This window comes from Peromyscus maniculatus, chromosome 2, assembly GCF_049852395.1.
Source record: "Peromyscus maniculatus bairdii isolate BWxNUB_F1_BW_parent chromosome 2, HU_Pman_BW_mat_3.1, whole genome shotgun sequence".
Lineage (NCBI taxonomy): Eukaryota > Metazoa > Chordata > Mammalia > Rodentia > Cricetidae > Peromyscus > Peromyscus maniculatus.
In genome coordinates, this window is record NC_134853.1 from 94,786,657 (window position 1) to 94,809,020 (window position 22,364).

The 22,364-nt window shown below is 40.3% G+C and overlaps 1 long non-coding RNA gene across 1 annotated transcript in view; it reads left to right on the plus strand.

Moving 5' to 3' along the window:
- The window catches only part of LOC121827604 (uncharacterized), a 162,722-nt gene that overhangs the window by 125,277 nt on the left and 15,081 nt on the right, over positions 1 to 22,364 (plus strand). The window contains exon 3 of the long non-coding RNA XR_006069915.2: positions 4,975 to 5,031. This is a non-coding gene — a long non-coding RNA (uncharacterized LOC121827604). The remainder of the gene's footprint in view (positions 1 to 4,974; positions 5,032 to 22,364) is intronic.

Sequence of the window (22,364 nt, forward strand, 5' to 3'; positions counted from 1 at the left end):
AGTAGATTAAGATACAAAACTGTCACGCATATGTAGAGGACGTAGGCTGGTCCCCTGCTGGCTCCCTAGCTGCTGGTCCAGAGTCTGTGAGCACCTATGAGCCCAGGTTAGTTGTTTCTGTGGTTTCCTTTGTGATGACCTTAAACCCCCTGGGTCATACAATCCTTCCTCCCTCTCTTCAACAGGATTCCCTGAGCTCAGCCCAGTGCTTGACTGTGGGTCTCTGCATCTATTTCCATCAGTCATTGGATGAAGGCTCTATGATTGGGTAGTTGCCAATCTGATTGATAAGAGATGGACAGTTCAGGTTATCTATCCACTATTTCTAAGAGTCTTATCTGGGGTCATCCTTGTGGATTCCTGGGGCTTTTCTTTGCACCAGGTTTCTACCTGACCCAAACATGTCCCCTAATTAGGAAATAGCTTTCATTATTCCCCCTCTATACTTCACCCTTCCAACCTAATCCTTCATGTTCTCATCCGTACCAGGCCCCAGTCTACCCATTTCTTCTCTCTTTCTATTGTAGCTTGATTTTTCCTGCCTTGCCCACAGTCAGGACAAATCTCTGTCACCCGCCAGTCCCACAGCCGCTCAGACCCAACCAAATAAACACAGACACATATATTGCTTTCAAACCGCATGGCCGTGGCAGGCTTCCTGCTAACTGTCCTTATCTTGCTAACTGTGCTTTTATCTTAAATTGATCCATTTCCATACATCTATACCTTGCCATGTGGCTGGTGGCTTACTGGCGTCTTCACATGCTGCTGGTCATGGCAGCGGCTGCAGCCTCTCTGGTCATTGCGGCGGCTGCAGCCTCTTTGGTCATTGCGGCGGCTGCAGCGTCTCCTTCTGCCTTTCTGTCCTTTTATCCTGCCTAGCCACGGCCGATCAGGTTTTATTTATTAACCAATCAGAGCAACTTGACATACAGACCATCCCCCAGCACAGCCAAGTGCAGACCATCTCAAACACCTGCACTCAGGCCCATGGTCCTAATCATCCTCTATACGGACCTGCTGGGTAACGCCACAAAGAACCTGAGAATGGGCTCCCACAGGACCTACAGAACATCCCACAGCACTTCCCCTTTCTTTTTTTTTTTTTTTAAAGGAAGGTTTTAACTTTTACAAATCTCCAAAGTCAGCTTGGTATATTTGGGAATTTGGGCGTAGCTTCTCTTAACTACTTCCTGCTGGAGGGGGGCGCTGTATCTTATGGGGATGCAAAGAAAATTTTAGGATCATGGAGTAGTCCGTGAGACCGTATCGTCTGAGCCAGTTGCCTTGAAACGATTCTGGATGTTGGATCATCTGGGCCATGGTGTCATCGGAGACCTTTCAGGGGGTCTTGGCTGGTCAAACCTGATGTATCTCAATCTGGAAAAAATCCATAGCCTCTGGCTTTCTGTAGAGATAAAAGCAGAGTCTCCTTTCCAAAGTAACACATCCTTATATCCAAATTTTAAAGTCAAGATATCTTTAATATATACATATTGGTTTAACTCAACATCTTTTACGATCAAATGTTTTTCTGCAGTTAAAAATCCCAAAGACAATATAATCCAAACTCTCTGTGTGATATCCATCTTTACATGGCTTTTTTAAACTTTCTATTTCTTTATATAACTGTCTATGTTCCTTTTCCTCTCTCTTCCAAGCCCCAGGAACCCGCCAGTAACTCAAACCGGCGGCTGCCGCTCATTTGAGAGAGAGAATTTAGGAACTGTGGGGCATTTACCGACGTCACCGTTCCTGGAGAACTTACCGACGTCACCGCTCCGTGTGTTGAGTTCTGAATCCTCTTTACCACCACGCGAGGATCCTTCTCAGATCACACTTTATTGGAGCGCCTCTTGGTTAAGGGACTTTGTCTTTAGTATTTATTTATTTATTTATTTTTTCATAACACCGGCCTTTATCCCTGTTCATTTGTCCTTTTTCTTTAGTCCCTTTTTTTTTCTTCCCTTTTTTTCTTTAACCCTTTTTTTTCTTTAGCCCCACGTTGGGCGCCAAATGTAGCTTGATTTTTTCCGCCTCGGCCACAGTCAGGACAAATCTCTGTCACCCGCCAGTCCCACAGCCGCTCAGACCCAACCAAATAAACACAGACACTTATATTGCTTGCAAACCGTATGGCCGTGGCAGGCCTCTTGCCAACTGTCCTTATCTTAAATTAACCATTTCCTTTTATCTTAAATTAGTCCATTTCCATACATCTATACCTTGCCATGTGGCTAGTGGCTTACTGGCGTCTTCACATGCTGCTGGTCATGGCGGGGGCTGCAGCCTCTCTGGTCATTGCGGCTGCTGCAGCCTCTTTGGTCATTGCGGCGGCTGCAGCGTCTCCTTCTGCCTTTCTGTCCTTTTATCCTGCCTAGCCACGGCCGATCAGGTTTTATTTATTAACCAATCAGAGCAACTTGACATACAGACCATCCCCCAGCACAGCCAAGTGCAGACCATCTCAAACACCTGCACTCAGGCCCATGGTCCTAATCATCCTCTATACGGACCTGCTGGGTAACGCCACAAAGAACCTGAGAATGGGCTCCCACAGGACCTACAGAACATCCCACAGCATTCTATTCCTTTACTTTATGTCCATTCTCATTCATCTCCTTGTCAGCAGAGGCAGGGAAAATATCAGTCATGGATGAAATGACAGTGATAAATATGTTGGTGTTACATTGTTCCTGGCAGTGATTATTGTGGGCATTAATGACATCCTCAGTAGAGGGGGACTTTAGGCCAGTGATTATAGCCAACAAAATGGGCATAACAAACAATTAGAGAGTTTCTCCCTAGCCACTACCCATTTTCTGGCCAGGAACAGAACTCTCATCCAAAGATCAGATTTCCACATGCTCTCTGAAAGGATCCATGGAGCAAGCACTCTTAACTGCTGAGCCATTTCTCCAGGTATCACAACCTACAAACACATGCATGAACTCACAAACACAAACACACACACACACACACACACACACACACACACACACACACACACACACATACACACACACACACAGAGACAGAGACAGAGACAGAGAGAGACAGACAGAGACTGTAGCTCCATTTCCTGAGGGTCCAGCCCTTATATGTAAATGACAGGTGAGCCTGAACAAAAGTATGTGCCGCCCTACCATACAGACATGAGAAAAACAACAAGAAAAAGGGGGGGCAGTCCCAATGCTTAGCTGTTAAAAGGACCAAAAGCACACAACTTAGAGGGGCCTAATCACTGAAATACACCACTCAAGGGGATACTCATCCAGCACCACGTGTGAGGAAAGGGAGACAAATAGGTCCCAGTTCAAGCACCAGATGTGGCAGGCCACAGGAATATATCATAAGAACTCAGCTGGTTATGGCAAAGGGCTAACAGTATGGACTGATCACTTTGTGGACATATACATTCAAGGTATTTGGAGAACAGCCTTGGGAAAGGCTTCCTGTGTAATCAGATATTTCCGTTAGCCACTTTCAAAGACTAACAGTGATAACAGTCCACATGATAGTCTCCTGATTTAAGGTAAATTCCACAAGAAGACACCACCTAGGTCAGGTGGACATTAAGTAATAGCTTTACACAATTTAGCTTAGACCCGCCTTTCTTACAGCATTACTAACTTTATAGACCTCTAACTCCTTACCCTAACCACTTCTAGGAATGTTTAGATAACCTTCTGCACTGACAGTTATGCTCAGCCAGAACCCCAGTTCAAGCCTACCTATAATTATCATCAGTGGCAGCATCCAGCCAGGTCCAACCTCAGATGGAGGAAAGTACCTTATCAGAGATACCTCTGTACTCTCTAAGAACATACTTAACCATCCAGACTACCTGTTTGAGAAGGCCTGGCAGATGTGCCAATTAAGCTTAACTTCTTCCTTTCCCAAATCTTACCGCTAGTTCCAGATCTCCCTTTAACTATCACCAGAGGCATCTAGCTGTACACAGGTTTCCTAGGGACAGAGCACAATTTCCCCCACCCTGCAGAAAAATGGCAGATAGCTTGAACAGATAGGAGCCACAGGAAAAAAGAAGGCAGTTTTATTTTCTCCCCTACCTAGCAACTTATACATTCTTAATATTTTCTACCAATCATGTTTAAAACTATAATTGAGCATATAAGATCCCTCTTCTTAGAATTTAGCCTTTAGTTAATTCATTTCCTTATTGGTCACTTCCCTTTGGGGTTGCAAAGGATAATTAATGGTTATTGCACCTCTATGTGATTCTTATCACCCCTCTGTTTGACCCTAGAAGCCTGGCTTTGAACTGCTAAGGGATTACTGCTTGTAAGTGTGTATATATATATATATTTGGACTCCCAGGGCATGGGAAAAAGGAGAAGAAGATTTGGAAGAATAAATGACTGGACTAAGAGCTCTGTGTGCTGAGATTCTATTTCTCCAAATAGTCCTTGATGTTCGTAGTTTCTCTCCTGAGCCTCTGGGATGCATAATATTAAGACTGGTCCCACTAATATTATACAAGAGCAGGGTTCTGTGATGTTCCCCTTGGGGGCAGAGGGTGAGTAGGTACAGAGTCAATGACACAGACTCTGGGAAGATGTCAAAACAACAAGCTCAGTTCACTCAGGAACAGGCAAGCCTTATATATTCCCCCACCCTGCCCTGGGAGAAGATGAATATGCATCTGTTGGTATGACATGGCTGCCTCTCATTGGTCCAGGTCATCTCCAGATCTGTCTCAGTTGCTGTTGCTAAGGTCCTTAGGAAGACCCTAATTGGCTCTCAGAAAGTATCTTATTACTGGTTTGGGCTGTCTGGCCCTAATGCCTATTAGGGATGAGTCATCCCGCATACCCTAATATCTAGCTCCAGGTTTTTTATTAATAAGACCATTTAGCAATTCATGTTACCTTTGGGTCATTAGAGACATGTTAAATTAAAAGTGTATTATTTGTTGTTATAACTGTTCATCTAATAAATAATTTATTCCAGGCCCCAACTCAAAGGCATTCCCTGGTAAACTGCAAGCTATGCCAGTCAGAGAGGCAGGTAGGCCAAACTGCCTATCTTCACCCCCTTCTCTCCTCCAATTTAAATCTATCCAGTCTCATCCCCTCTCTGTAACAGAACACCTGCTGGTGTTCTCAGACCCTATTGTTCCATGGTGTTATTTTGTTTTTCTTGTATTTGCTGAGACTTGCCTTGTATATGAACATGTGTGCTGTGGATATCGTTCTGTATAAATAAAACACTGATTGGCCAGTGGCCAGGCAGAAAGTATAGGTCGGACAAGGAGAGAGGAGAATTCTGGGAAGTGGAAGGCTGAGTGGGGAGACACTGCCAGCCGCTACCATGACAAGCAGCATGTGAAGATGCCGGTAAGCCACAAGCCACATGGCAAGGTATAGATTTATGGAAATTAATTAATTTAAGCTATAAGAACAGTTAGCAAGAAGCCTGCCATGGCCATACAGTTTGTAAGCAATATAAGTCTCTGTGTTTACTTGGTTGGGTCTGAGCAGTTGTGGGACGGGCGGGTGATAGAGATTTGTCCTGACTGTGGGCAAGGCAGGAAAACTCTAGTTACACGTGTGTTTAATTTTATAGAAAGTTCCACCAGGTACCAAGAAGGTATATTCTTTTGTGTTTGGATGAAGTGTTTTGTAAATATCTGTTAGGTCTATTTGGTCTATGACATCAGATAAGTTCAACATGTCTCTTATCTGAATGACCTGTGTATTAGCAAGAGTGGGATATTAAAGTCACCCACATCCCCAGTGTGTGAGGGTCAATATGTGATTTAAGTTCTAGGAGTTACTTCTTTCACCAATTTAGGTGCCCTTGTGTTTGTGCATAGATTACAGTGTCCTCCTGGTGGATTTTTCCTTTGATAGTGTCCTTGCCTATCTCTTTTGATTAGTTTTTATTAAAAGACTATTTTTGTTAGATTTTTAAATGGCTACACTAGCTTACTTTTTAGGTCCATTTGCTTCGAATATCTTTTTCCATCCTTTTAGCCTGAGGTAATTTCTATCCTTGAAGTTAAGGTGTATTCATTGGATGCAACAGAAGATGGATTCTATTTTCACATCCTTTTGTTAATCTGTCTCTTTATAGGTTGAGATAAGATCATTGATATTGAAAATTATCAGTCAGCTGCATTTGATAATCATATTATTTTGTTTTTGTTGTTGTTGGTGGTGTAGGGGTGATGGTATATATGTATATGTGTGTGTTTGCTTTTCTCCATTTGATTTGCTGGTCAGGGATTATTTATTTCTTCTGTTTTCTTGATTGTGTTAACTTCTTTTAGGTTGAAGTTTTTCTTCTATCATCTTCTGTAGGTATGAATTTATAAATAGATAAATGCTTAAATTTGGTTTTATCATGGAATGTCTTTTCTTCAAAAATCCATCCTTGGCAATTGAAAGTTTTTATGGATATAGTAGTCTGTCAACCGTGGTCTTTTAGAGTATGGAGAACATCTACCCAGGCCTTTCTGGCATTTAAAGTCTTCATTGAGAAGTCAGGCGTTTTTCTGGTGTGTCTTCATATGTTAGTCTTTTTCTCTTGCATCTTTTCATATTCTTTCTTTGTTGTATACATTTAGTGTTTTGATTGTCATGGGTCAGAGAATTTCTTTTCTGGTCCAGTCTCTATGGTGTTCTTATGTTTCTTGTATTATGATTTGCATCTATCTTTTAGGCTATGGAAATTATCTTCTATGATTTTGTTGAAAATATTTTTTATGCCTTTGCCCTGGGGTTTTTCTCCTTCTTCTATTTCTATTATTCATATATTTGTTTTTTTTTCAAATGTCTAAGATTTCCTTGATATTTCTTGCTTGAATTTCTTTTAGATTCAGTATTTTCTTTGACAGTGGTATTTTAGTTGTTTTATTTTTTTCTTTCTTTCCACAGGTCCTTTGGGAATATAATATTGCTCCCAGTTTAGTGTTTTTATGGGCTTCTTCAGTGTATGTCTATTCGTGTTTCTTGTTCTTATTCTAGAGATTATTTCTTTCTGTTTGTTTTGTCTGATCTGCTGTGTTTGGTTTTGTTTTATATTATTATATTATCTTATATTTATTATATTGTATTATTATCCATTAGTAGCCTGCTTGTTTTCAAATGAGTGACAGAAAGGGGGTGGATCCAGAGGGAAAAAAAGGTAGGGAGTAATTGGAAGGAATAGGGAACCCTTAATCAGGATATATTATATGAGAAAAAAATCTATTTTGAATAAAAGAAAAAAATTTAATAAAAAAAAATTATTTCTAGGGAAAAACAGCTCCTTCTGGAGCAGAAATGAGTTCACTGAGTAGATGCCTGAAGAGAACCCTGGTTCTCCATGATTTTGAATCTACTTTTTGAAATAAAAGCAATGTCACTAACCTCTGAAATATATCATTATGAGATTTTGTTTGTTTGTTCATCTGTTTTTTTAATTTCTTTTTATTTACTTTGTGTCTTTTACAACATTTATCTCAATTCCATTTAGTCCCCATCCCTTCTTATCTGCCCTCTGCCTATGCAACCTCCTCCACAAAATAAAATAAAATTTAAGAGAAAAAAATGGAAAATTCAATCTTATTTCAAGGATGCTGTAGTGTGACACAGTGGATCATGCAGTAAACCCTTTTTTCCATATATCTTTTCGTTTAAGTGTTCATTGAAAAGAGTCATTGGTCTGATTCAAGGTCTGGTTTCTTTTACACTATTGATGCTGGGCCCTCAATGAGAATCCTCTTGGATATCCTGTTGTAGCCCTGTGAAGTGGAGATCCTACAGTTTTGGGTCTGTAGGACTGGATCGTTCACATTCTCCAGCAGATCAGAGATATGGTGGATGTTGGGGTAAGCCCACTCATAACCCTGGTTCTGGGCCTGGGTAGCTGTAGGGTTGGTCAGACCACCAGCTGTCCCTTGACTTCACCACCAGGGTGAGTGCTCCAGAATTGTCCTGGCTAGTTTATCCCTTGTAGCAATGAGCAAGGGGCAGAGATATTTCTCCTGCTTTCACACCTTTGGAGTCAGCTCTCACACACATACAAGATCAGGGCCTACTCTACTGGGATTTCCAGGTGAGGTGCAGGAACCACTCTTCTGAGTGTTGCAGCTAATGAGGGGCAGGGCCAGCTCTCCAACTCTTATGACCTCTGAGCCAGCTCTCCCACTACTGGCAAAGACTATGTGTCAAAGTTAAGTTGGTTGTATAGATAGAGTGGGTAACTTGTTATAAATACTAAGTTAGTCCTGCCTAAAATATGGAATTGGAAGTTAGGGTGGCACAAGGCACCCTGCTATGAAAAGCTCTGCATACTGTCTCAGCACATGTCAAAATAAGAAATTCTAAACAATTCCATATGCTTTGGAATCTACCAAAATGATATAAACTTCATATTCCAGGATGAATCATAAACAGAGCCCCTGTAAGACCTTTCTAGCAATGAGAATCTATATTTTCTGACTTAGAAGTAGATATGGCCCCCTAAATTTTAAGATAAAGCTGGGTTTCATGCTTGAGTAATGCACCTTGACTAAGTGTGATTTTTATTGGATGTGCTGACAGAGTCTTAATGATAGCCTAGCAAATAGAGATGCTACAATTAAGTTGCAATTGATCTCATCTAGAAAAAAAAAAAAAGGGAGGGAGACGTGAGAAGGAGGTTACCGTTCAATGAACTTCTCTGTCGTTTGCAGCAGTGATTCTTAATTGTGTCTCATTATGGCAAAATGATCATTACTCCACTTGTCTGTCTGATTTAGAGAGCACTAAAAGTGTCTTGAAAGGTACAGCCATCTCCCTTGCAGCAGTCCTTTGGCTCTCACTCTCATTACTCAGATCTGTCCAATTATTTGTCATTAAAATAATAAAAAGGACTGTGGCATAAAATGGAGGGGGGGATAACTGTTGGTGGTCTGCTTGAGAAGGAAAGAAATGCAAACTCTTTTCAAGGCACCAGGAAGGTGACACGGATAATTAAGTGTTAGGGAATATGCAAATCAGTCCCTCTCTGAAGAGACTGTAATAAAATAGAAAACATTACCACTGCAAGTTAAGAGAAGGCCTTGCTACCCCTACTGGAAGACTGTTGTGTTCTAGTGAGAAAATTAAAGACGGAGTGAGCTGGTGAACAGATGAAGAGGGTGGAGACATGCCAGGCCATGGCATGTACTCAGGCTGCTGCAAGCATGTGCTCAGGCTGCTGCGATCTCAGAAAGCATTTGTCGACATGGAGCACCAGTGGACTGCAGCTTTTAATGAGGGATGTTTGTCTAATTTCAAGATGTGCACACCCAATTCTCTTTGCAAAATGACTCCCAACTGATCACTGGACAGTGCTTTTATAGATTAAAGGACAGGAACAGAAATTGAAGAGTAAGCTGTTAGCCAGCATTTTGATTTTAAAGATGAACAGATGTCCTCAGAGGAAAGTGGTCACAGTGTGAGCACAGAGGCACCTAGCTAGACTTTTGTTGAAGCTGCAACCAGAGTTTAAAGACTTTCTGCAATATTCCCCCATCAGTTAGTCTGGCCAACTCATTTCTTATCAGATTTCAATCAAAGTTTTGGCCCTGTTATAGATAAAAAGCAAATACAAAAACAACAACAGCAAGCAAAGCAACAGGTTGAACTGCTCTTCTCTTCTTCATCCATCTAACTTTTAGTTATTTATTTAGTCATACCTAGACAGAAATATTGCAGTCATACTTGACCATACAATTTATTGAACACTTTCATTTTATAATAAGAAAATTAAAGTCTTCTATCCTCCAAAAGTATCTTGAAACTACTACTTTACAAACACCTCAAAAGTTAGATCCTTAAAAAGACAAGCATTCATTACTATACCAGCAGAATTGGCCTGGTCTGGACAACTGCATTCTCCTACCTAAGATTCAAATCCTCTGTACATTTTCATATTCTTGGTTGCAGAACAATGACTGTTCGACAAGGTAGAAATACATGAATCCTGTTAAAGTCTCCTCACAATAAAGAAACACTGAGAATTCCCCAAATCACAAAGTGTCATTTCTTTTGCCTAATAATTACTGCCTCAATTTATTTCTTCAACAAAGCCATAAATTTACCACTTTCCTTAAAATTTACTCAACTCTGTATTAAAGTCAGTTTTCTGATGAATAGAGCTGTAGGAAAAATAGTCCTGTTTCTGATATTATTGAACAATGATTTTGTCCCCTCTAGTTTTTAAGAGCAGGTCTTTAGTTTCTTTTTATGCCCTCTCGAATGCTGTCTTTAACATCTACATCCCTAACCATAGCCAGTTCATGCTAATTTAGGTTATTATTATTATTATTATTATTATTATTATTACAGTAGCATAGTTTTTCTAGTCTTATCCCATTATCTGCTCCAAAGTCATTTGTATGTGTTTAAGTAAACAGTATCTGTGGCAGTACAAACAAGGCCTGTAGAGGTTCAAGTCAGACAAGGTCCCATCATTGAGAAGGGAAATGGACACATGTTCCTACTCTTAACCAAGAAGCTATCTGTAGTTGAATTCCAATGCAGAAGAAAAAATTCATTTTCCTTCAATGGAGTATCATTGGTTATACTTACCATGCCTCAGCACAAACAGACTTTTGTTTCATTTTGCCTTATTTGGTGTTCTTTATTTGTTTTTTTGTTTTATTCATATGTTGCTTAGTTATTTTTATTTTCATTTTTGTGGTTTTATGGGATATTTTGTGTGATTCTTTCTGTGTTCTTATTATTGTTCTTCATTTTTTAAGAGAGAGAGGAAGATAGAATAAAAATTTTGGTAGAAAGGGAGGTAGGAAGAATATGGAAAGAATTAGGGAAATAGAAAAATCATGAGCAAAATAGATTCTATGATGTTGACTGGTTACTCCCACCAGCTTTGTGCCAACATTGCACTAGCATACCTTACAGGCAAAATACCATTGTAGATCAAAGGTTTTGTAGCTGTGGTAGCATTTACATTTCTTCTTTGGTAACATGCAGAGTACCTTCTGGTACCAAAAACACTAGCTTGTAGGGGTTAAGGCTTTAGGTAGGCACCAGCTTGACTTCTTTTAGTTCAATGGGGTGTTCAGATGTCTTCTGCAATAGGGTCTTGCTGTCAGTTTGTAGACAGCAACCAATAGCCTTGGCAACAGCCTAGATTGTTTGAGGATTGCCATGGGATCCCATTGGCCAACAACTAAATAAGATATAACCCATTCCTGATACAGAATGCTTCATTTGATGGCCAGAGATTTCCATTTGGGGCTCTGCCTCCCCTGTCATTTGACAATTTCGTTTAAATCACCTTCCTATATGAACATACTTTAGGAAGCTTGTGCTGTATTAGGTTTGCATACTACCACTCAGATGCATCTTAATTTTAGCTGTCTCTCCCTATATTTCCTAACTTCCCCCCTTTCCCTCTCCCACCCTACTTTATACTCCAGTTTCAGTCCTCCCAGACCTGTCTGTCTGTAACAGTCTTTTCTATTCCTCCCATCTAGAAACATTTATTCATGCTCCTAGTCTATCACTCAATAACATCTGTGGTATAAAGATTGGGAGGGAAACTCATAATTAGGATACAAAGTGTAAAAAACTATTTTCTGTAAAAAAAAAGTAGGATTGACAGCTAAACACACACATATGTATATAATGAAAAATTATTTTAAATTAAAAGGTGCAAAAAATCCTTCCTATGATAATTTGGAAGAAGATGCTGCATCTTTCTCAGTGTTTGCTCCTTTGTTGAAGCACAAGCAGCCAGTAATTTTCAGTCTCTCATTCAACTGAAACTCGCCCAATGGCATGTAACTAGCTATAGCTGTCACTACCAGGTCTTACTCCCAACAACACTCTTCCTGAACTTCTTCCAAGAGGATCAGAAGAAGAAAGACTTTAGAGATATAATTTATATCCTTGACTATCGTGGAAAGTTTCCCCTGAAATGGTAGCCTCAAAATGACAATGGCAAGTCATTGACTTGGAAAGTCATTTCAAAAAGCAGGAAACAAAGCAAAGATAAATTATTAAGGCAAGAATTTGTCTAGGGCCTAGCCAGGTGGGTTAGCCTGACATACCCAAATATATAGAGGTATGGATCTAATGGAGTAGGAGATACATATGTGAGCTGAAATGATTATGTAAATATAAAGTATAGTTACTGATGCTGTCTTGGAATTTAAGAATGATACCAACCATGATCCTTTTCAACTGTCCTATTCCTCAAAATTTATGAAGGAGAGAAAAAAAGACATGTATCTTTGAGCAACATTAATTTTATTACAAAACTTTTGATTATTCATCCTTCTTTGTGACTGTATTTCATTACCTTCAGTCTTTCACTCCAACTTCTTAGCAGGTGTGCAACAATTATTTTTTCAGCTTCATAATCTACATTCATTGTGTTAAATACATCACATCTGATACATAACTCAACTGTTAAAATGACCTTTAGAAGTCAGTGTTACATGCTTCCCTGGGGTCTATCTTGGTAAGTCTGTCTGATTCTTCTTCTCTACTCACATTTTATAATCCTCTAGATGTAGCCCAGGCTGTCTATCCAGTGCCTTCCTAGACCACTGCTTGTGCATCCACCAATTTCTACACTTGCACTAGGACTCTCCCTGTCTGCCCATAATCTACAGATCCTGCCATACCACATTTACCCTCTACATTCAGCAAGATCCTACACATCCTTTTCCATGATATTCTGTGTTAAGTACACCTGATTATACCAAACATGTATCCACCCCAACACCAGATTTATCAACGAACTCCAGGCTTAGATCAGGATGCAAAATCTACATACCAGCCCAGCCTCCTGAGCATACCTGACTTCATTCCACTTAAGCATTGTCCAGCCTTTAGAGAAAAACACAAGTTTCACATCCTGTGTTCTAAGAAAATCCAAGACTTAAGAATGGAATTTAGTTATCATGGTCTCTTTTTCCTTGTTCTCCCTCTTTGTTCTTGATCCAGCTGGGATCTCCCGCTTCCCTAAGCTCTCTTTCCCTCAACCCTTGCCCTTCATTACTGACCGCCGGCATGTCCAGTTTGCTCATGCAGATCTCATCCATTTCTCTGTCATTGGGTGGTCCCTGTGTCTTTCTTAAGGTCCAGTTTTCTAGGTAGCCTCCCTGGAGTTGTGAGTAGCAGTCTAGTCATCCTTTGTTTTACATCTAGTATCCTCCTATGAGTGAGTAGAAGCAAAGTGCTAGAGAGGTCCCCAGAAATCCACAAAGATACCTCCACAATAGACTATTGGTAATGGTTGAGAGAAAGCCTGAACTGACCTACTCTAGTGATAGGATGGCCAAACACCCTAACTGTCATGGTAGAACTCTCATCCAATGACTGATGGAAGCAGATGCAGAGATCCACGGCCAGGCACCAGGGGGACTTCCAGGAGTCCAATCAGTGAGAAAGAAGAGGGATTGTATGAGCGAGAATTGTTGAGACCAAGATTGGAAAAAGCACAGGGACAAATAGTCAAACTAGTGGAAACACATGAACTATGAACCAATAGCTGAGGAGCCCCCAACTGCATCTGGCCCTCTGGATAAGTGAGACAGCTGATTAGCTTGAACTGTTTGGGAGGCACCCAGGCAGTGGGACCAGGACCTGTCCTTAGTGCATGAGCTGGCTTTTTGGAACCTGGGGCCTATGCAGGGACACTTTGCTCAGCCTGGGAGGAGGGGACTGGATCTGGCTTGACTGAATCTACCTGGCTGAGCTGAATCCTCAGGGGAGTTTTTGCCCTGGAAGAGATGGGAATGGGGGGTGAACTGGGAGGAGGGAGGACAGGGGAATCTGTGGCTGATATGTAAAATTAAATTAAATTAAATTAAAAAAATTTTAAATAAATTAAAAAAATAAAGCTTAAAAAAAGAATGGAATTCAGATGGCTCAGTGGTTAAGAACATTGGCTGCTCTTCTAGAGGATCCAGATTCATTTCCTAACACCCACATATCAGCTCACAACTGTCTGTAACTCCAGTTCCAAGGAATCTGGTATCCTCACACTGACACATATGCAGACAAAGCACCAATGCACATAAAAAGGAATAAAAATGATTAAAAAATAAAAATAATTAAAAATAGAAATCAATAAAGAGATAGAAAGAGTGAAGGGAACTCAAGAACAATCCTGGGGAGATTATCATTCTAGACCTCATCATATATTACAAATCCATAGTAACCAAAAAAAAAAATCAATGCTGTGCTATCATAAAAACAGACATGTACAGGAATATGGGACAAAAATCAAGGATCTAAAAATGTGTATGCATAACCATCTAATATTCAACAGTGATGCTAAAAGAATACACTAGAGAAAAGACAACATCTTCAACAACTTTTGCTAGGAAAACTGGATATCCACATGTAGAAAAAAACATCAGATTAGACCCTTATATATCACACTGCACAAAAACCAACTTCTGATGGATCAAAGATATAACTGTGAAACAGAAACTGCTAGAAGAAAACACAAGTAATACCAGTACATAATCTAGGTATAGAAAAGGACATTTTGAATAGGTCTCCATTTGCCCGGGAATTGAGACCAACAGTTAAGGCTTAGAACCTTATAAAACTAAAAAGGTTCTGCAAAGCTAAAGAAACAATCAGATTAATAGGAAGACCACTGAATGGAAAGAAACCTTTGTCAGCTATACATCTGACAGAGGAATATTAACCGGAATATCCACAGAAATCAAAAGACAGAGAGTCAAGGGAATAAGTGGCCCAAATGAAATATTAGCCATTCAGTGGTGGCACACACCTTTAATCCCAGCACTTGGAAGGCAGAGGCTGGTGGATCTCTGTGAGTTCAAGGCCAGCCTGGTCTAAAGAGTGAGATCTAAGACAGGCACCAAAACTACACCCTATCTCAAAAAGCCAAAAAAAAAAAAAAAAAAAAAGTCTTAGGCATCTGAACAGATCTAAATAGAATCAAAATAGGATCTAAATAGAAGAAATAAATGTGAGTAAGAAATACCTCAAAAATTATTTATCTTTAGGAATTATAGAAGTCCAAACTAAAACAACTTTGAGATTTTTACCTTGCTCCATTCGGAATGGCTAAGACTAACAAAAGGAATGATAATTTTTTTCAATCTTCTTGGGAAAGAAATTATCATTCACTGTTTATGGAAATACAAATAGGTTCAGCAGGTCTGGAAATCAGTATGGAGAATTCTCAAAATGCAGAAAACAAATTGACTGTGTGGCCGAGCTATACTATTCCTTGGCAAATGTCCAAAAGACTCACCATCCTATTCCACAGTGCTGTGGAATGGTCTGTATGTCAAATTGCTCTGATTGGTCAATAAATAAAACGCTGATTGGCCAGTGGCTAGGCAGGAAGTATAGGCAGGACTAACAGAGAGGAGAAAAGAAAGAACAGGAAGGCGGAAGGAGTCACTGTCAGCCGCCACCATGACAAGCAGCATGTGAAGACGCTGATAAGCCACGAGCCATGTGACAAGGTATAGATTTATGGAAATTGATTAATTTAAGTTATAAGAACAGTTAGCAAGAAGCCTGCCACAGCCATAGTTTGTAAGCAATATAAGTCTCTGTGTTTACTTGGTTGGGTCTGAGTGGCTGTGGGACTGGCAGGTGACAGAGATTTGTCCTGACTGTCGACAAGGCAGGAAAACTCTAGCTACACCACAGATACTTCCTCATGTGTGTTCATGAATGCTTTATTCCAAATAGCTTGGAAATGAAACTATCCTAAATGTCTTTCAATGAAAGAATGGTTAATAAAAATGAAGTACATATACACAACGGAATACAATTTGGCTATAAAGAAAAGGGGAAAATAATATTTGCAGGTAAATGGGTAAGACTAGAAAGGATCATTTTGAGTCAGATAAGAAAGATAAAAAGTCACATGTTCTCACTTATCCTAGGTTTCTAGCTACAAATTTTTAGACATGAATATATAATGTGGAATAACTGGGAAACCAGAAAAGTAAAAAAGGATTCCTGGCATGGTGGCTCATGTCTTCCATCTCAGCACTCAAGAGACACTTCTCTGCATTTGAGGCCAGCCTGGTCTACAGAGTGAGTCCCTGGACAGCCAGTGCTAAAGGATCCGTTGTGGAGAGGGAACATTGAAGTGCTCATGATCTGAAGGAAGAATTAAAAAGTAGGGGGTGCTTTACTTAGGAAGAAGGAAGTGGGTACAGAAGAAAGATTGGGTAAGAAGGTCTGAAAAAGTCGATTATTATCAATCTAATTAATAATATCTAAAATACATATAAGTCTGTGTATACATACACATATATAATTGAGGTGAAATTATTCAATCCAGGCTAACAATGCTCTCCTCACTGAAAATATATCCAAAACAAAGCATGAGAAGCTCTATTTAAAATTATTGGTCAGGGGTTTTTAAGAGACTTCTAAAATAGTTTAGACTATTGCTTGCCTCTCAGATGCGGAAAGTAACTCCCTATATTTGAAGACACAATCAACTTTGGATGTAGAGCCCCAAGGGCCTGAGATAGATATGACTTAAAAGATCTTCTCTGAGCACTAACCTGTATAGTAAGGAAGTCACCCTGAAAACTTCCAAAGGAATGAACAAACTAATTATTTAAAAATCATTCCATGTGAGGGTTAAGACATCAATGCTAATAAATAAATACTGCAATATATTACCAAAGTGACTTATTCAGGTTGAAAACAATTCCTGAGAGTTCCTAGAGGCCTGCTATATGCAGTTGGGAGTGTTAGCCTTAAGGCTGGTTGAAGGCAACTTCTATTTATTTGTTTTCAATCTTTTTATTTTAATTAAAATATAATTGCATCATCTCCCCTTCCTTTCTTACCTTAACTTCTTCCTGTGTCTACTTCTTATATTGCCTTCTTTGTACCTCCTACCTCACTCCAAATTGAGACTCTCTTTATCCTTTGTTATTGTTGTTATATTTGCACATATTTTGTAAATAAATAGGTTGAACTTGCTGAGTTCATTTAGAGTTGCTTATGTGTATATATTTTCAGGGCTGACCATGTGGTATTTGATGACTAATTAGGGAGCTCATTCCTAGGGAAGACTAGTTATCTTGCTCTCAACTATCATTAGTTGCCTGTAGCTTTGTCTATAAGGGGGTGCATTTTCCATGTTAGCATGTCTGTCATTGGTGACATTTGGTATTGTTTAGGCAGCCATATTGTTGGATTACCATGGTTGCAACTTTCCTGTCTTCTCTTTCTTTCTTTTTTTAAAATTAAATTTTATTTTATTTTACAATATAATTTAGTTCTACATATCAGCCACAGATTCCCTTGTTCTCCCCCTTCCCGCCCCACTTCCCCCAGCCCACCCCTATTCCCACCTCCTCCAGGGCAAAGACTCCCCCGAAGATTGAGATCAACCTGGTAGACTCAGTCCAGGCAGGTCCAGTCCCATCCTCCCAGGCTGAGCCAAGCATCCCTGCATAAGCCCCAGGTTTCAAACAGCCAACTCATGCACTGAGCACAGGACCCAGTCCCACTGCCTGGATGCCTCCCAAACAGATCAAGCTAATCAACTGCCTCACCCATTCAGAGGGCCTGATCCAGTTGGTTCAGCCATTGGTTCATAGTTCACGTGTTTCCATTCTTTTGGCTATTTGTCCCTGTGCTTTATCCAACCTAGGTCTCAATAATTCTTGCTCATATAAACCCTCCTCTTTCTCGCTAATTGGACTCCCGGAGCTCCACCAGGGCCTAGCTGTGGATCTCTGCATCCAGTTCCCTCAGTCATTGGATGGGGTTACTAGCATGACAATTAGGGTGTTTGGCCATCCTATCACCAGAGTAGGTCAGTTCCGGCTGTCTCTCCACCATTGCCAGCAGTCTATTGTGGAGGTATCTTTGTGGATTTCTGTGGGCCTCTCTAGCACTTTGCTTCTTCCTATTCTCATGTGGTCTTCATTTACCATGTTCTCCTATTCCTTGTTCTCCCTCTCTGTTCTTGATCCAGCTGGGATATCCCGCTCCCCCAAGCTCTCTTTCCCTGGACCCTTGCCCTTCATTACCCCTACTCATATCCAGGCTGTTCATGTAGATCTCATCCATTTCACCATCATTGGGCCATCCCCGTGTCTTTCTTGGGGTCCTGTTTTCCAGATAGCCTTGCTGGTGATGTGAGTAGCAGTCCAGTCATCCTTGTTCCACATCTAGTTTCCTCCTATGAGTGAGTACATACCATGTTTGTCTTTCTGAGTCTGGGTTACCTCACTCAGGATGATTTTTTTCTAGATCCATCCATTTGCCTGCAAACCTCATGATGTCATTGTTTTTCTCTGCTGAGTAGTATTCCATTGTGTATATGTACCACATTTTATTTATCCATTCTTCAGTTGAAGGGCATCTAGGTTGTTTCCAGGTTCTGGCTATTACAAACAATGAGACACAATCTCAAAAACAGTTGTCCTGTTCCTCTAGCTCCTAAAATTTTATGCTCCATTTTCTTTGATGTTGCCTGAAACTTACATGCAGCAGCTGGGCTGTAGATGCATCCATTGGAGATCCTTCTATGCTTAGCAGGATCATTAGATCTCTGCATCTGGATTTTCTGTGTAATGGTCTCCAGCTGCACCAGTAGCACAAATCTAATTGGTCTTAATAATAAAAACCTGTAGTCAGATTTAAGGGTAAATGATGAAAGATTAGTAAAGGAACCAGCCACTGCCTCCACCTCTTACCTCACCAACTCCTCAGTCTAGAAGAGATTGAGCTCCTGTCTCCTCCCACCTTATATTCATTCCTCTCTCTGCCCCGCTGTATCACTTTCTGTCTCCACCTCCCTAGTGCTGGGATCAAAAATGTGTGTCATCACTGCCTGGATAGTACAGGGTGGCCTTGAACTCACAGAGATCCATATGCCTCTGCCTCCTGAGGGCTAGTATCAAAGGTTTGTGCTACCACTGCCTGGGGCCTCTAGGGCTTAGCTACTACTGGCTTAGTTCTAAACTATGATCTTCAGGCAAGCTTTATTTGTTAGATCAAAAATAAGATATCCCCACATGCTGTGGATATCATTCTATATAAATAAAACACTGATGGCCAATGACCAGGCAGGAAGTAGGTGGGACAAGGAGAGAGGAGAATTCTGGGAAGCGGAAGGCGGGGAGAAGAGACACTGCAGCCACCGCCAGGAGAAGCAGCATATAGAGACTCTGGTAAGCCACCAGCCACGTGGCAAGGTATAGATTTATAGAAATGGGTTAATTTAAGATAAAAGAACAGTTAGCAAGAAGCCTGCCACGGCCATACAGTTTATAAGTGATATAAGCATCTGAGTGATTATTTTATAAGTGGATTGTGGGACTGCGGGGCTTGGGGAACCTGGAGAGAAGGCTTCCAGCTACAAATGGCGCCCAACGGCTCGAGCTTCCACCTTAAACCTGAAAATATTTAATAACCAATTCTAAACAGAGCCAAAAACAGGTTCCTGCTTTTTGTCTCATACGGGCAGCTAGACAGCGCAAAATGCGGGTTTGAACACTGGCGGGTTCCTGGCGTGTGCGTCTGACCGGCAGTATGGCGGGAATGAGGCATCTGCCAACGGCACATTAAGCTGTGTGGTAGATTTAGTCTTTACTATTATTAAAAAAAAAAAAAAAGAGGTTTCTGGGCTACACGCTGCTTTGATGAAAGCTTAGACCCACTATTTCTGAGACTTGATGACTCCCAGAGCTGGCTAAAAATGTACCACTGCCATGTTGGGCAGCTAAAGTGGGTGGAGCCAGCAGCCACAATGCTATTTCAGTCTTAAAATGGTACAGTTTAAAGCAATAGGCTCAAGGCTCAAGGTAATATAAAAAATAAGCCACGTAACGATGGCTACCACACAGAGAATCTGGATTATGTTGTCTTTGATATTTGTAACTGAAGAAAAACATTTGATTACAAAAGCTGTTGAGTTATGCCAAAATGTATATTTTAAAGGTACCTTGACTTCAAAATTTGGATATAAGGATATGTTACTTTGGAAAAGAGGTTCTGCTTTTGTTTCCACAGAAAGCCAGAGGCTGTGGATTTGTTCCAGATTAAGATACATCAGGTTTCACCAGCCAAGACCCCCTGAAAGGTCTCCGATGGCACCATGGCCCAGATGATCCAACATCCAGAGCGGTTTCAAGACAACTGATTCACACAATACAGCCTCACGGACTACCCCGTAGGCCTAAAATTTTCTTTGCGTCCCCATAAGATACAGCGTCCCCCTCCAGCAGGAAGTAGTAAGAGATGCTACGCCCAAATTCCCAAATATACCAAGCTGGCTTTAGAGGTGGAATTGGTTCACTCCCCCTCTAAACCCAGACATATTGCTTTAAAAAAAATGGTTAAGAGATTCTTGTGTCCCAAATCAAAAGAGCCCCTGGTGTGGGACAGAGAAAAACCAATATTTTTATTTAAAACAGGTTGATTATAAATGTGATCTCTTTCTAAAAAAACAAAAGGGGATATGATATAGATATATAGGAGGATATGGAGATGATAAGATAAAAGGGTAGATGAATGAACCTACTTTTAAAGAACAACTTGTTTAAAATGTTTTACATTGGTATAGATTTTAGTTTATGTTTAAAATGTTTTACATTGGTATAAATTTTAGTTTATTGATACAAACTTGAAGTTAATTTTGTTATACTGTATATATATATATATATATATATTTCTATTCTTGTTTGAGGTATTATGTTTATGTAACTCATTTAAAATGTAATGGATAATTAAAAATAGATTAATAATTAGTCATCTATGATAATCATATCTGTAGCCATGTTAGTTAAGTTTTCTAGGTATACATAGATATATTTCAGATAGATAAGTAATCTTCAAACACTTCATAGACCTAGAGAATATGGCATTTAAATAACTTAAAATTCTGTTGACGTGAGACACAATTGCTCCTGGCTGCACCAATTGATCCCGAGAGAATGTTGGGCTTCTAAGACATTTCCATTTGGAAGTTTGTCTTTTTGGCACAAAATGGCCTACTGGGCAAAGAACTGCCCTTGCCTTGATGGCTGACAGTACAAATGCAATGCTCTCCTTTCTGGACAAGCGGGACACAAGGAAAGCGACCACTGTACTCTGCCAAGACAGGGTAAGATGGTCTTTCAGAAATCCTGCTTCTGAAAATGGTCTGTCAGATACTCTAGGCCTGTAGCCAATTTGAATGCACCAACAATGCTGAGAAACATTAGGTGACTGTCCAGGCTGCCAGCTGTCTTGGTCTACTCTTGCAAGATTCCCGAAAGTTGCTTGCATCCATCTACCATTTCTCAGGTACCATTATGTTCCTTCTCAGGTCTTTGATGTGGTTGAAAACTAGATAGTTGTAATTTCCTCAGTTATGACAAATGATAAGTTAGATATAAAACCTTAAACTCACAAATATAAGATAGATAGGACATCTTCTTTAATATTGTAACTGTAATTATTGCTATATAATTGTTTTGTTATATGTAATTTTACCATGTTAAAGTTAAAACCTTACTTTTTAAAAAAAAGAAAAAAAGGGGAAATGCTGTGGATATCATTCTATATAAATAAAACACTGATGGCCAATGACCAGGCAGGAAGTAGGTGGGACAAGGAGAGAGGAGAATTCTGGGAAGCGGAAGGCGGGGAGAAGAGACACTGCAGCCACCGCCAGGAGAAGCAGCATATAGAGACTCTGGTAAGCCACCAGCCACGTGGCAAGGTATAGATTTATAGAAATGGGTTAATTTAAGATAAAAGAACAGTTAGCAAGAAGCCTGCCACGGCCATACAGTTTATAAGTGATATAAGCGTCTGAGTGATTATTTTATAAGTGGATTGTGGGACTGCGGGGCTTGGGGAACCTGGAGAGAAGACTTCCAGCTACACCCACATATAGCACCCCTTGGTGTGTGCCCAAAGGACAGAACATTCTACTCCATAGATATTGCTCCACAATGTTCATTGATGCTCCATTCACAATAGCTAAGAAGTAGAAACAATCTGAACATCATTCAGCTGATGGATGTATAATGAAAATGGCTTCTCTAGCCAACACATTTCTAGGTATTTATTCTCATCTCTCAGCCACCATTATGTTCAGTGGTTATAATTGTTTAATCTTTCTAATATACACAAGTACTAGGGTAAGTTCCCTGCTTACCTCAAGAAGACATAGCAGAACCACAAACAGATAAACAAGGACAAGAAAACTTCAGCTGACAATAAGACACTGCTAATGGGAATGAATCACAGCCTTCACAGCTGGAAACTAGAAATAGATCCAGAGGAAATAGATTAGGGTTGCAAGTTATCTGCTGAAAAGCAGAGTAGACAGAGTACTCCAGCATCCACACTCACTAAACTAACCTATACAGGATGGTAACAACAGTGAAA